Below are 12,111 nucleotides of genomic sequence, written 5' to 3'. Positions count from 1 at the left end.
CAACCTGGTGAAAGAGAATGGCTGTTTTTTAACACAGTCGGAACCTGTATGTTCTATAACCTCAAGTTCAAATTGAAAAGAAATTGGAGAAGTATTTACTAAGTCTGGTCAGAAAGTATTTGACTGTGTTTTCTTAACTTGGGCTTTCTTTTTTAGGGGGAAAAAAAAACCCCAAAAGCTGATTTTGGTAGCAAAACACTTTACTTTCCTCTCAGATATGACATTTTTTGCAGAGGACACAAAAAATATGTGGGTATTTTAAGGACAATAGTGTACAGAACTGTACAGGAAAAGGGTGATCCAATATCTTTCAGATATTCTTGAGACAAAAAAGCATGATAACTTAAGATGCTCTTTTTGCAAGATGCCAGTCTAAGAATAAGATGTTCTTTTTCCAAAGTGTTAGAGATTTCCTCAAACAAAATTGTGGACCAAAACCTGCTTGTTTATTGAAGGGCAAACACATCATTCATATAACTCCATCATGAATGATAAAGGGATATGTGGGATAGATTCATCCACAAATTTCAGAAGGGCAACTCTATTCATCTGGATGAGAATTCAACCTTGTATGAAGCCAGAATATAAAATGATGGTACTAGGAAAAGTCAGCAGCAATGGGATATTTCATCTTTTCCTTTCCAAGGCATTTTTTTCTCTCTAATAAATCCCAGGTTCATTTAAACTGCATAGCACTGAGAGTTACAAACTTATATTGGAAAGTTAAAGTATTAGAAAGTGGATTTGCCAGATAATCAAAAGCAGCTCTTTATCGTTTAAACAAAATCAATGAAAAATACTTTAATAAGCAGTCAGCAGTTTTAGTTTCAGTAACTTGCCAGATGTTACTGCATACATATATATTAGCTGCAACATGCAGCCTGAATCATTCAGACGCTTAAATGAGCATTTGCCACGGGTGGTATGGAGAAGCCATGCACTGCAGACTACATTGTCATGGTGGTCTTTGCATGCCATGATAAAACAGAATCAGAGAGCTCTCCTTCTCATCGCCTCATAGATAAGCTATCCCCTCTTCCTTGGCTGAGATGCATGAAAATATGCCCCCCCTTTCTGTTTCTACATCTAGAAAATGCGTGTGTGAGAGTAATCACATGTAAAATCAAAATTTATTGTTGTGTTAAGGTCATTTACAAACCAAAAAGCCCTGGTTTGCTGCTATAGGCAGTGTGGAAGAGACTTGGAGGGTGAATCTCCTGCTTCTGTATGAAAATGGTGAAGTGTGAAACTCATTGTGGGAAATCTCTTCCTTCAGAGTAAAACTGTGGACCCCAGGAGTATGACCATGCAATAAGTTAAAAGCCTATTCAGTTTTCTACCTTTTTATCAGCTCTTCTTGTATTTCTGCCAGAGATAGTTCCACTGTAACGAACCTGTGATGAAGGAGCAGTCTGCTTCCATCTTCTCCTTTACAGCACTTGCTTCCAACCCATTTGTAGCATAGGGCATCAGGAGCCAGCTAACAAAGTCAGTGCAAAGTTAACAGCTGCACTATTGTCATAAGATTATCATCACAAGAAATGTCCCTTGATCTCCTCAGAGTTGACTTGGGCTGAGGAAGAGTTTAAGAGGTTAGGACTTTTTTGTTTATTTGGAGGAGGGGCTTTAGTAGCCTGAATTGTTTTTCAATCCATTACAAGTGTTACTGAAGTCTCCTGTCGCTCAAAGGGATTAGAAGGCAAATATTTATCTCTGTTGTTTCAGTTTGTTTACTTTGCATTTGACTGAACTTTGGATATTGCCAATTTCACAGAAAATGACTACTCACTGGCAGGAACGGGGAGCAGAGATAATAGTGATTCTAGCTGTCACAGTTCTCCTGGGAAGCTCTGGGATGACGAAGTTGCTTTTTGCCCCTTTTTATGAGCTGGGCCCAGCACATTAAAGAGCCATTGGGATTCCCGTCACTGGCTTCTATGGTTGCAGGGGCAACCCTCCTCCGGCCTCACCACTGGGGACATCTGCCCTACGCTCGTGCCTCATATGAGAGCAACAGCAGGTAACAAAGACAGTAGGAGAAGGTGGGGAAAAACCCCTACGGACTCTGCTAGAAAAAAGGCTAACATCAGCACTGCCTCTTTGGCTTCTCTTCTTTGTGGAGCTTAATGACTACTTTATTTCAACACAGCAAAGCATTTTTCACACAGACTTAGCTCTGGGTGCTGGCATAATTCAGTGGAAATCAGACTACTCATGTAAGGGCACACTTGTAGAAAATAGCTGAGAGAGATCTTTGCGTCAAACCAAAGGCAAGCTTCTTGATCAGCCAAATCCTATTTGAGATTCTCAAAGCCTTGTAGATGGTCACAATAGGAACTGCTCAAATGTCATTTAGTGTGGCATTAGCCACATAAAAATGCTGCTGTCTCAGAAACAAACAGGAAAACAGGAGGTTTTCTAAAAGAATTAAAGTAGTAATAAATAACGTCACTTTCTTAGGATATTGCAAGGGCAAAGAAGGAGAATGAGTCACTTCCCATTTGCAGGAATTATTGGAAGGAAAGAGACTTCATTCTTTTTTTTTAGAGTCTTCATGTGAAGAATCCAAACCTGCCTACTTGCAAAAGTAAAGCTAGGTGTGGCTGGAAGTCCTGGAAGGATTTTGGCTGAAAATACAAAAATCTTAGCAAGTTCTGCAAAGTATTTCAGCTGGAATCTCCTGGTGCCATACTGAACGCTTTGTATTCCAGTCGCCTGGCCCAAGCCCGCCTATTAATCAAGAAGGAATTAAATTATTTGAGTCAAAACCCAGAATATTGAGCACAATGAAATGAAAAAACAGGCAGTTATAGACATACAGCTGATGTCTTTCTCTGCAGACATGCAGTGCCTGACTTCAGTGGAGCTATTACTGAGAGAGAACAGCATGTTTTAGATATATTGCCACATCTTAGAGTGTTGTAAATTGAGGCAGCTCTGTTGAAGTCAGTCACCACATAACTGTAAGGTGAGACGAGTTCCCTGCCACCTGCATGATTAAAAGACGGCCACCCTGTGAGTACCGAAGTCCTAATCTAACACTACCCTCAGCAGAGATGCTGGCCCATATGACAGACGTGGAGTTTTTTGAAAAGGAATATACAACTGCTAATTATTATCTTGCTGACCCTATTAAGGTGCTATAGCTGGAAAGAAATGTGAGCAAGGCCTTCAGACAAATGCCAAAGAAGTTTGCTTGATGCACATACAGCATTGCTAATATAGAGAGTTATTCCATTGCCCATTAATTGGGGTTCCTTGTTGTTTTAAAAGGAAAATAAGCATGCATTTTTGTAAAATTATGTTTGGGTTGTTTGCTGGATTTTTTTTTGTTTAGTTATAACAAAAAATATTGAGGGGAATAGAATAATAAGTGTTGATGTAAGTTTGAGTAAAGTGCTTGAGATAGCAAATAAGAATTGTAAATTTATCTACTAACTGATGTGGTTATGACAGGTTTAGGAAGTGAGCAAGATATAAAATAAGATATGAAAAGATATTGAAAGGACAAATTCTTTGGATCATTTGTCAGTATGGTTTCCAGTATATGAATTCATTATATTTCTCTCTGATTATGTCTAGGTGTCGTGGTTTAACCCCAGTCAGCAACCAAGCACCACACAGCTGCTCGCTCACCCTCCCTGCCCCCCAGTGGGATGGGGGAGAGAATCGGAAGGGCAAAAGTAAGTAAGCGCGTGGGTTGAGATAAGAACAGTTTAATAATTGAAATAAAATAATAATAATAATAATAATAATAATAATAATAATAATAGTAATGAAAAGGAAAACAACAAAAAAAGAGAGGAACAAAACCCAGGAAAAACAAGTGATACGACTGCTCACCACCCGCCAACCGATGCCCAGCCAGTCCCTGAGCAGCGATAGCTGCCCCCCCGGCCAAGTCCCCCCAGTTTATATACTGAGCATGACGTCACATGGTGTGGAATGTCCCTTGGGCCAGTTTGGGTCAGCTGTCCTGGCTGTGCCCCCTCCCAGCTTCTTGTGCACCTCCTCGCTGGCAGAGCATGGGAAGCTGAAAAGTCCTTCCCTTAGTATAAACACTGCTTAGCAACAACTAAAACATCAGTGTGTTATCAACATAATTCTCATGTTAAATCCAAACCACAGCACTGTACCAGCTACTAGGAAGAAAATTAACTCTATCCCAGATGGAACCAGGACATTAGGTATGCAAGGTAAAAAGGCAAACTATTTTGATTTTTAGCAATTAAAAAAAGCTAACTTTCCCTCTCTCTTAGTTTCTACTTAACTAAACCTTTGACTTTGTATAATAATGGTAATGTGGATGGTCAAAATTAAGCTAGAAGATACAACTATAATTTAACCCAATTGAATAGTAAGGTAAATGTGGCAATCATGAAACTTTATTAATGCAACTTTATTAAAACTATAATGCATCTCAGTGCACAAGGAAGCATGAAAAAGATGATGAAATCTTGTGCCAGTCCTGCGTATTCGTTTTAATTAAATGCTGAAAATAATCTTTTTTCCCTGTCACGCAAATATTGTGAAAACAGTATATTTCTTTAAACAACATGTTATTATAAGAAGCTAGCTGGATTCCTTCTCACAGTGTTCTCTTTAACACAATTGCTTCCCTCCTTCACGGCTGTATTATTTTTAAAACACGAATAAAAAGATAAGGCTTCTAAACAAACAAACAAAAATTCAGAATCATCTTTCACCCCTCTACTGAGTGGGGAAAGAAATAAAAAACTGTATGTTATGTCTGAGTTGTGCCATACACACAGCTTGTTCTGAGAGCTGTGCTCCATGGTAGCATCCTGTGTGTGCACAGCACCAAGACAGAGAGCAGTCTTATGTAAACCCAGTGGCAAGGTACTCTACATGACACCTGCTGGGACTAAGCCCTAACAAGCAAACGTGCTGGTATATGGCTTGGCATCTGATTAAACCAAGAGTTTAGAAACCGTCTGAAAATCCTGCTGAGCTTGTGGCCTTTGTCAAACGAAAACTCCCCAACAGTAGTGTCAGCGCTCCTCCAACTACTCCCCAGACTGATACCCCTATCTGCTTCTACAGCGTCACTGAACCATAACAAATGACAGCTCTTCGTAAATAAATAATGGTAATACTCCGAAGGCTTGCCTAAAGCCAGCTGCCACTGTGAAACTAATATAGCTCTGCAAGGAGGACTGTGAGACCTAGAAAACATGCTGAGATGTAGAGAGCTCAACCTAGCAAAAAGAAGGTTAAGAGGTGATTTGATCACAGTTTATAGACATACGCAAGGAGAGAAGGCCTCTTGTGCCAGACAGCACTTTGATTTAACAGATAAGCTGGAAGCTAGATAAAATGAAAATGAGACAAACTTAAAATGAAAACGTGTGCACATTTTTCACACTAGTTTAGTATTGGAACAGGTTCTGAGGTATGTGACAGTTTACTCAGCTCTTAAATTCTTTAAACCTAAGTTACCTGTCTTCCTATGAGACATGATGTCATTCAAGTGCATTGCCATTAGGCAGGACACAGGACTCATTCAAAGGAATTTTATGCCATGTCTTTAAGAGCTTCAAACCAAGTGACCACAAATGTTTCTCTCCAGTGCTAGCATCTGTAAATGGAGTTGCTGCCCTGATGAAGTCAACAGCAATTTTAACCCTGCTTTCTGTGGGAGCCGGATTTTATTTCACAAACGCATAAATGTTTGCAGTTTGTGCTCTTGGCTCCAATGGCTTAATATTGCCTAACTATATTTGGTGATTGCTTACCTACTAAATTACAAAGTGACGCTGGTGATGCCTTTTAACGACTACAGAAGCTGATTGCCTATTACAATTCATTCCTTTTACATGACTTCCACCCTCTTCCTCTCCCCCTACTATGATACATGTCAAGATGTTGGTGAAGGTAAGAGTGGTTCATTGGACCTTGTGTAAGTAGCTTATAGTGGAATAAATTTTATCTCAGAACTTTTGAAATTGTGTACTATTAAAAATAAAGCATGCCCATTAGGTTTACTGACTTTCTGGTAACTTTACTTGAGATCCAGCTAAATCTCTGAGATTAAAACTTCCCACTAGTCAGTTTGCTCTTGACTTTTATCTCACAGTTCACATCATTTGCTGTTCTGTGAAGGTTTGAAGTGGTTGAACAAAATAGTCCTTCAAGGCAAAAGCAAATGCTTGAAATTATAGACCAAAATATGCATTTCTGTAGGTGCTAGTAGGAATAATGTGACAGAACATCATTAGAAAATGTAGGATACTTGTGAATTGAATCCTTTCTACCAGTAAGAATATTATTACTGGCAATTAGATTAACAAAGCTATTGACTGATTACACAAAAGATCTGATTTTTTTTTCTCTCCCTGATAACCAGGTATATGATGGACGAGGTAGCTATGCACAAAGCACAATATATCATTAATCTTTGGGTCTAATGGGGTTATTAGTACTGTACTCGCACATCCATCTGCCTATCAGAACAGATTACACACTCTACAGCACTCAGGAGGCAGAAAACCGATACCAGCTGATAGGCCATCAGGACATCTTTAAAGTCTGGCATAATTCTCTTACTGCCACTTAAGTTATGTTAGCTTGTAGATTTATTTCTTTGGGGATTTAGGAGGAGTAGAGGAAAAAAAAGAAAAATTCCATAAAAACATGAAGTCTATTCTGCCTAGGAAAGGAAAAATCCTTAGTTATAATTTTTATTATTTTGAGGAAAAATAATTCTCAGAGGAGGTTCTTGCAGAGTTGTAATGAGATCCATCACAGATCTATAATATAAGCAATATGAATGCAATGCCTTGAAATATGGAAGCAGTAATTACTGGATAAGCAAACAAAAGGAAGAAGCTTGTATATTTCCTTACTCCTACGTTTTACCATGTGTAAATCATAGAGGTGATTATTACACTTAATAGGAAACCTTATGTTATATTTTAATTTGATATTTTATGACTGTTCCCATTTGACATGCCATGTAAAAATAAGTGTTATCTGCTTTAGGCTTCAATATACTGTTGAGTTGTTATACTGGAAACGTATATGATCAATGCCATTTTTGCATGTACTTAGGAGAGATGGGGTATGAATTTAAGGTGCAAGACAACAGAGCAATGCTTAAGCTAGAGTCTGTTATAAAGGTGTTAATAGTGCTCCCTGGGCAGAGTGCCATAACTCATAATCATTTTGCTGCCAGTTCAGAAAGCTGGGCCTTTGAGTGCTAACTCATGTTTCTATATATGGCACTGCAATGTGCCACGTGTTTTAAATGGAAACCATTAGATGTTGGAAGGGTAACAGGAAAAAGGATGCTAGGTTACACACAAGACAACCACAGTGTCGAGTCTGCTGAATATAAGGTGAAAAAGCTGACCAGAAAAGTAAGTGGAAAGCAAAGTTTATAAGCAACAAATTTCTATTATTTTCCTTATTTTGACATAAAATGTGAGTATGGGATTTTTTTTTGTTGAAACTTGATTTTTGTTATTCTTAAAAATGAAGTTGACTGATTGTTGACTAACATATTTATTTTATTTTGCTAATGAAATACATAAACTCAGGCTTCTCTGTAGATCCCCGTGCTGTGTCAGAGATTACAGGTAGGTAATCTCTGTGCATACTTTCTTGGGTGACATTTTATTCTGGAGGACAAAGTTGTACCTTCTTAACTTCCCAGGTAGTCTCATGCTGAAATTAACTGCGTATGTAGAGTTTATTCCTTATTGGTCCATTTTAATAACATAATCATTTCAAGTGTTTTTCTTTACTTTTAATAATTATGACCAAAGAACATTTTCTTAGGTCTGGTATTTTGGTCTTCTGGATCATATATCCAGTATAAAATTGATGAAGATGAGTGACCTTTAACTTACATACATGCATTCTAAGTTCTGTGATTTAGTGTAGTTGAGATTTGACTAATATTAAAGCTTATCACACTATTTGCTCTTGCTTTTTTACTTCTTTTTTGCTTGTATTTACAAAGTCAATTCCTATACCATATACAATCTGGTTTAGCCATATTTATACACATTTTTCACTTTGTAGGGGTTACTGAACACAAGTGAAGGATGCAGATTCAGGCTCAAATACTGACGTTCTTCCCATGTGCTATTTTGGAGATGCTTGCTCCGCTATGCTTGAATTTCAGAACTGCTTCTCTGGTTATTCAATGCGGTGAAAGCTGTGCATTAGAGATCCTGGGGAGGGAAAAGGTATGAAAAAAATATAAAATTTGCACATTCCCTTCACAGTTCATATTCCTTGGTGCACCATCTTCTGAATATATTGTGTCCACTCCCACCAATATTACATTTACATGTTTCTTTATTGTGCATATCACAGTGAAGATACATGGGAATGGCATACTCTGTAATATTAGCTAAAGGAAAAATTATTTCTCATAGTCAGTCCATCATAACAGTTGTTTTCATAAGTGATTAATATTATGGTATATTTTTATATTTCAAAAAGCTATTGTACCTATAGCTGCTATTTTAAAAGAAATTTGTTGAGAAATTCTCCGTCTTTGTCTTCTTCACTTTGAGCTGTCAAAAACAGTCTTTACAAACTTTGTCACTTGTTGCCTGCTGATCCCAATGTGGGGTATTGACTAAAGCTAAGTAATTTTATTCCTATTTTATGGAAACCTAAAGCAAATGAAAATTAAGTAAAGTGTCACAGGATGACTGGGGAGAGTTAAAAAAAAAAAAAAAATCCTTCACAACCCAATGACAACATTCATAATGACTTCCACAGTCTTTTGGAACTGTGTTGTGAAATCTATTAACAAACTTAGTGCATTGGAGCTGCCATTCCATGATTTCATTTTTTTTAAGTGGCAATTTAAAGAAATGTATTCTTGGGAAAAAAAATAAATCTGCCTTTTTACTTCACTATGCCACCATCTGAAAGCAATTTTCTAGGCTTCTTGAAAATATTTTGAATTGCTGCGTGGGGAGTAGTTTCTCTCCTGTTATTTCTTTAAATGAACTCCACTGTACTAAGTCAGGAAATGATCACTTCAAGTTTCCCAAGCAGCCAAAAGCCTTTACCTCTACACAACAAAATAATACTTTCCTTGCTGCTGTCTCAAAGCCCTTTGCAAACATTAAAGTCCAAACAGCTCTGTGTGAGAGAGATAAGTACTGGACCATAATCAACTCCATTACCTATAAAGCTTTACTGTTCAGCTCTAAGTAGAATTTCTACAAGCCAGCAGCTGCAAATTACAGGTGAACTAATTTTTTATTCTGTGGATTTCTGTATACAGCATGTATTGACCTACTGACATTTAACTTGCTTTTATCCATGATTGTGATTTAAATTATCACTTGTGTTACACAGCAGCTGGTCCCCAGGCAATGGAGACTACATTTTCTGGTGACTGTGTAGCAGAACTGAGGAACCCTGAACTTCCTACGGTCATCCCCAGCTTTTCCCATATCCATCAATCTCTCTCAACATCAGTCACTACAAGCCCTTTTTTGCTTTCTTTCTGGCCTAATGGAGAAGTCAAGTCAGATGTGATTTTCCTTCCTGCACCAATCCCATTGCAGCTAATAACTTTTTTTTCTTTGTTTTTTTTTTCTCCTCAAAAATTGTTGGTGAAATTGTGTATTGAAAACTGCAAGTATGGATTAATCAAAATTATATGTGAATATTCCAAATTTGAGGAAATATTAAAAAAATGCAAAAGCCCCACAACCTTTAGTGTTCCATTTTGACATTTCAAAAGTGAACTTGTAAAACTATTTTTAGTTCTGAAAATGCAACTCCTTTTTAAAAAGTAAAATAAATATTGGAAATTGAATTGAACATCAGTTGAAAAAATACCTAATTTTTAAAATTCTGCTAAGGGTATCATAAACATGATCCCTTCAGGTCAAAGTGAAGTGAGCCAAGGGGGGGAAAAGTCATTATTGTACGTCTGTAATATAGTACAGCATATCATAGCATAGAACAATAAGCTCTGTCTACTCAGATAACCTTTGCTTGCTTTCTTCTTTTGCACTGGACTCACTATTGTAGGGTTTCCGATCTTTATCACAGGAATTCATTTGTCCAGACTTTAAGTCTATTCAGTGATAGGATCAGTGAATCATAAATGTTTCCTACTATGAGTAATTTTTTCTACCTTTTCTGATCATCAAGGCGTATATGAACAGAAGAGTTCCCGGCTCTTCATCATATTCATCTAATCCTTTCTTCCACTATTCTGACTTAAAATTTTAAAAAGAGATTTATAACTTTCTACTTACTCACTCATTTTAGGGTCACTGGGCTCATCAAATCCCTTTCACATTTGCTTGTGGCATGATCTCCAGAAGTATAGAGAAATTCCCAGCCTCTTGCTGTGGGTTCCAGTCAGGTAATGAAAGGGCTTTGTTTTCATTTTTATCCTTCCTGACCCTGGCAGCTAGCTTGCATGTGCACATATTTCTTATTTTGACTTATGGTTGTTCCAGGTTTTTCCTGTCTTTTTCATTAATCTGGAGAATAGCAAATCCATCTTGTTTTCTGGTATGTGCCTGGAGCTTTTGCTGTTTTCCTTTATCCTTTTCCTGTTTCTCCATTGCCAAGTCATTTCCGTCATGACTGAAATAATTTCTGATGGTTGCAGAGAGAGAGAAAAGTTGATGGAGAATTAAGTTGTGTTTCTGTTCAATCCAATGAAAATGAGCTGATCTGGAAGAACTGCTGACTCCTTTCCTCTTTCATCATATTCTGCCCCCTATGCTTCCAATTCAATAACATTTTTCTTAAACATTTCTATCTAAAAGAATTTGGGGACACCTAATGGCGGTGCTGGTGGGTTACAGTTGTGGCCCCTCAGGACTTCCCACACACAACCTCTTGCATAATAAACTGTCTGGTAGCCTAAATGTATGGCACTGTATCTGCAGTCAAAATCTGCCTGAAGTCTACTTATTAAAGGCCAAAGGAAATAAATGTACATGATAAATTTTTGGAAGACTGTCAGGGGACCATGCCACGTCCAAGAATGGTCACATGCCCAAGTTTCCCATCCTCCCCTCCATACGAATACCTGAGCTTACAGAGAACCCTTCAATGGGTATGGGGCAAAGGGCTGTGTAGCTGAGGGTCATGTTACTGGTGAGAAGTGGGGATTAAACCCAGTTCTGTAGAGTGCATATTCTTGTGAAATCGTTAATTGCCATTAAAAGCATTGAGTCACACCTGTAGAAATCAGTGGATAGATTTCCATCAGCATTAGTGGGCTTTGGTTAGGTTCTGCATTATATACCTTAACTTGTAAATGTTGTGTTAGACAGGAGACTTTTTTATGGTGTGCTTTTTTAAAAACTTTTTTTTAAAATCTGTTTTTCTTTGTTGAAACAGCCTGTAATCTCACCCCCAAGAAGGCTCGTGTGCTTTTATTTTGAGTCCACACATTATTAAGCACAGATTCATTTTAGTTTCATAAAACATTAACGAGTCTTCCAGATAAAACTGGTTTTGTTTCCCACATGTGCAGAGCTGCTTGGTTGTCATAACAGTGAAAGACAAAAAAAAAAAAAAAGTGAAGTGTAATGAAATCGCTCAGTTTATTTGTAGTGCTAATGTCATTATTCAGTTCAAAGAATTTTATTAAATCATTGAAAATTCAGGAACAAATGATGAATGATCTGGGAAGACCTGTTAAGTACCAAATGTGACTGAAAGATTGACACACATGATGCCAATTAAAACACAATACCATAGCTCATTGGGGAAAGCTGAGATAATGATGCAGCCCAAACCTAGATTTAGTCAACGCTACTTTCAGCAAAACTGTTTGTGAAGCCAATGGGAGTTTTGTCTATGCTAGAAATACAAAATCCATCCCAGAATGACTCACATGATCCCAAGCCGACAACAAACTTGTTGGAAATAAGACTTCTGATCAACACTTTATTCCTTGTGATGATCTAGCATCTTTCATTTATTAGTGTTTTGTCCCTCTAAAGCCAGTGAGATTTTTGTCATTTGGTTTAACTGGAGCAGGCCAAAGCTCTGTTTCCGCAGCCCAGCTACTGAGCAGGCTGGCCCCAAATTGCCAAAGTGTGTAAGTTTGTGAATAGACCCATTGACTTCACTGACATTGTTCAT

This window comes from Aptenodytes patagonicus, chromosome 2, assembly GCF_965638725.1.
Source record: "Aptenodytes patagonicus chromosome 2, bAptPat1.pri.cur, whole genome shotgun sequence".
NCBI classification, from domain to species: domain Eukaryota; kingdom Metazoa; phylum Chordata; class Aves; order Sphenisciformes; family Spheniscidae; genus Aptenodytes; species Aptenodytes patagonicus.
This window is presented reverse-complemented; position numbering follows the sequence as displayed.